This window comes from Camponotus floridanus, unplaced genomic scaffold (assembly GCF_003227725.1).
Source record: "Camponotus floridanus strain SB8 unplaced genomic scaffold, Cflo_v7.5 scaffold370, whole genome shotgun sequence".
NCBI lineage: Eukaryota > Metazoa > Arthropoda > Insecta > Hymenoptera > Formicidae > Camponotus > Camponotus floridanus.
The window spans coordinates 84,883-89,477 of NW_020229515.1; the positions used below are offsets into that span (position 1 = coordinate 84,883).

At 30.9% G+C, this 4,595-nt stretch overlaps 1 pseudogene; it reads left to right on the forward strand.

The window, feature by feature from the left end:
- The first annotated feature begins 891 nt into the window (after window positions 1–891).
- LOC112638808 lies at window positions 892–4,314 on the forward strand (annotated as a pseudogene).
- The last annotated feature ends 281 nt before the right edge of the window (window positions 4,315–4,595 follow it).

Below are 4,595 nucleotides of genomic sequence, written 5' to 3' on the forward strand. Positions count from 1 at the left end.
CATGTCTATCTTTAAAGTGACTCTTCATGTAACATTTTTTATCTCTTTTATGTCTACTCTTTACAGATGCCTTTTATGTAATCGTTTTATCATTCTCCCCTAAAAACAATTGTTTTTATGAATTATAATTCAAATATACTCGAACAATAGGTATTTTTTCTTTCGTAACCGATATAAGTTTGATAACAATCAATTTCTAACTCTCGAGTGCATGTGATAATCAAAATTGCGTTCATTCACAGCGATGTAATCATCATAACATTTTCATTTAACAATGATTAAGACGTAAAATATTGTAAAGTAATTGTTTATATATTGCGATTGTGAAGTCACTATGGCATTGTTCCAATTTCTTATGAGAAATAATGTGCTTTCGTAGTAATTTAAAATTTAAATAAAAACGTTACTTAATGAGCGTATGTATGTAAATGTAACGAGTAAATTTACATGCAATCGCAATCTTTGCATTCAAATTGCATTGTCATATTTCTCTCTTTTCGCTTTTTGTTGCATCCGTACATAAAAACGTCAGTTACATAAAACGAATAAGTAAACATAATGACGCGGAATAAAAAGAGAAAAATATCGAATGAAGATTGTGAAGAGAGAACCATAAAGAGTGCACATATATAAGACAGAGATATAAAGTCCATTCTTTACGTATCGAAAACAGATTTTATGTGTTCGTCAGTGCGTCTAGTTGATATAAAATTTTATCTGCAATCAGCCGAAGCGACAATCGGTTCTCGTCGGAAGAGATCGAGAAAAAAAAATACAATATGGAGTTTCTAATCACAGGTGAGATATAGCGCAAATAAAGCGGAAGGATTGGGTCCTCTCCAATAATCTAACAATAATCTAACAATTTGAAATGAAATCCCGACGAGAAACATGGAAATTTTGGGTGTAAAATTCGCGCCGTTAACATATCTTCGGAAAGAAGACTACAGACCTTGGGGTCGCGATATGGTTCTGGTTTCCGGCTTCGGCGATTTTTGGGGATACATCCTTACGGCCTATCTTTTACTCTACACGCAAACATTACGTTACTTCATGCTACTGTATTCCTCTGGATGTATTACGATTGGAACACTTGCGATCGTGGTGGCAGAAGGTATACAATTTTATTAATTTCTTTGCTGATCTTGAGATGATTCTGATATAAAGTGTCGATGTAAAAACTATTGTAGAATAAAAATAATTTTCTATCGGTCTTTGACTCAAAATAATTAATCGATGCTGAACGATTATACAGGGTGGGCCATTTTAAGTGATCCACCCAAAAAAAAATGGAATCGTTAATTGCAAATTACATATTTTTTCTTAGAAACAACTATGTGTTTTCTTTACACCAATTGATTCCTCTCATTATTTTGTACATAAAAGTATTAAGGTAAGATAATCGAAAAAATGAATGGTTTACTAGATATTTTAAGGTTTATGTAAAATTAAGAAATTATTTCAAGCCTTATAATTCAAAAAGTACTTAATGAAAAGGTACTTAATTATAGTGTTTTGGAAAGCTCTCGAGATAAGCTACAAGAATATGTAATGAAAAATAGAGGGTCCTATTTAAGAAATTGAAGGTAACCTTTATGTGACTTTCAAATGACTATCCAAGGTCAAATTTTTGCCACCCATCTTCTGTCCCCCTCGAAGTCAAGCAACTTTTATTTGAAACATTTTATTGTACATTTATAAAAAGTTATTAGGGTGGATCGCTTAAAATGGCTCACCCTGTATGTAATAAATCTGTTGTGACACTTGTAGGCCTTAGGCGCAATTAAAAGAAATTTACCTTAAAATGAGAAGCGTTAACGATTAAAGAATGATTATATCTTATATCTTATATTATAGATATATCTTATATTTCAGTTATTCGTGGATAAGTAGAATGAGAAATAACGTATTTTGGCGTTACTTTTGCAATTATTTTCCATTGAAGTTAGTGAAAACAGTCGATCTGGATCCAAAAAAGTCTTATCTTTTCATCTCCGTACCCCATGGGATTTTATCAATGGGGATAATAGGTTCATTTGCAACGGATGCAATGGGCTGCAGTAAGCTATTTCCTGGACTAGACATGCGCATAATTGCTCTTGATCAACACTTGAAAGTACCTCTATTCAGAGAATATGCTTATTTCTTAGGTAAAAACTCTTGGTGTTATTTTTCACGGTTGTACAATCTTTCATTTCATAAATCTTTCAATATTCTATTGAATACTTTCAATATCGGTACAGCATATGTAAATGTATTTGAGAAAGAAAGATTTTATGTTGCATCAACATGAAAGGTGACATATGTTATGATTTTTCTTGTCTGTAAAAAAATGCTTTTTTAACATCTTTTTTAGACAGAATTAATAGAAGAAATAAATTTTACAAGAGAAATGACTTAACATATCGTTATCGAAATAATTTTGTATTGCGAAGAAAAAATTATGAGAATTATTTAAAAAAAAGAAAAAAAACGAAATCATTTTAGACGTTAAATATTAATTGTTAAGACATTCAATATACATAATTAAGAGACAATAGTTCTCAAACAGGTTGTTGCGCTGCTAATGCGAAAAGTATCGAATATTTATTATCGACACCGGCAAAGAGCCCTCATACCGGAAGAGCTACGATACTTATTGTCGGCGGTACTTTTGAAACTATGGAATCGTTGCCAGGTACTTACCGTACCATCGTGAAAAAGAGAAAGGGCTTCGTGAAACTGGCTTTAAAACATGGGTGAGCGGCTAATTACTTTTTTCTACATTTTTAGATATATTTTCACATTAATCATATTTATTTGTATTAAATTGTATAGAATTATCGACATATAACACTGGACAGAGCATGCGGGGAAATTTCTTTGTTCTTTCCTGTTAAGAGACGTAGAAAAAGAGAAAAAGTAGATGTGGGGAAACGAATCTCTCATTCTAGTTTCTTTTCATTGGTTGAATTTTGTCAAAGGAGAAAGGGAACAGTACTGTTTTCTTATAAGTTGAGACGTTTAACTTTATTATTTTATATATGTATATATGTTTAACTTTATTATTATATATATGAAGAAACAGCATATAAAAATGATATTTTATAGCATATTATATACAAATTATTAATAATATGGTTTCTGCTTATTTATTATGCAAAACAAGTGGATTAAACACAGATAAGATACATAAGATTTTGAAGAGTCTCATGACTCCATAGTTCCATAAGCCGTTACTATCCTCACATCGCCTTGTCTCTTTCTACATCTGTCAATATGATTTCAGTTCCATGTTCCGTCCAGTACTATATGCCGATGAATAGAATAAGTCATATATTAAGAAAAATAAGAGAGAAGGAAAGAGAAAAGAAAAGAGTTTGAACAGTATGAAAAATATCACGATGATGAATACTGATACGATCTGATATGGTATAAATACTAATACTGAACACGACTCAAATCTAATACAATTTTATAATTTAGTACGCCGTTAGTTCCCGTTTTATCGTTTGGCGAAACGGATTTATACAATCAAGTGTATAGTCCAAAAGGATCGACTTTAAGACGTATCCAGGACTACATTCGCAATATCGCAGGATTGCCGCCGGTTATTTTTTGGGGTAGAGGATTCTTTCAATATTCGTTTGGTCTTATTCCAAATCGATTACCTGTTACCGTAGTCGGTAAAGTTCTTACTACATTTCATAATTTAATATATACCTTATAATATGTGTATATTAAATTTTCTTAATATTATCTTTTTTTATTCTATATAAAAAAAAAATTGTTATGTTTCGTTTCTTCATTTTAGTTGGCAGTCCTCTCGAGCTGCCGAAAATAGAAAAACCCACAGCTGAGCAAATTGATGAATATCATAAAAAATTTGTGGAACATCTAATTGAGTTTTTCGAAACGCAAAAATACAATTATATAAAAAATGCGGAAAAAACTACTCTCGAAACTGATTTGTGATGCGCGCTCGGATAATATCATCTATATTGTAAATTTGTCACTTTATTTGCAAGTTTCTCAAACTATTTGTCATTTTTCTTAAGAAGTTTAAAATATTTCGGGAAAACGAAAGTATTAGATATATAATTTTATATACAGGGTGTCGCAGACAATCCGTATCAACCGAATATCTCAAAAACAGAGCGCGGCAGATAAAAATATTTCAGACAAAAGTTGTAAAGTTTCAAGTATCGTATTATATGGCGATATCAGTATGACCTTGAAGAGTGTTGTCAAGGTCACGTAAAGGTCACCTTGAATTCTGTACGGAAATTCCAATTTTTTATTGCACATTCTTGTAGCTTATCTCGAGAGCTTTCCAAAACACTATAATTAAGTTTTTCTTAAGTATTTTCCGAATTATGAGCTTGAAATCATTCCTTAATTTTACATAAACTGTAATATATTTTGTAAAATATTCATTTTTAGATTATCTTACCTTAATACTTTTATGTACAAAATAATGAGAGGAATCAATTGGTCTAAGGAAAACATATAGTTGTTTCTAAGAAAAAATATGTAATTTGCAATTAACAATTTCGTATTTTTTCTTAAAGACAACTGTATGTTTTCTTCACATCAATTGATTCCTCCCATTATTG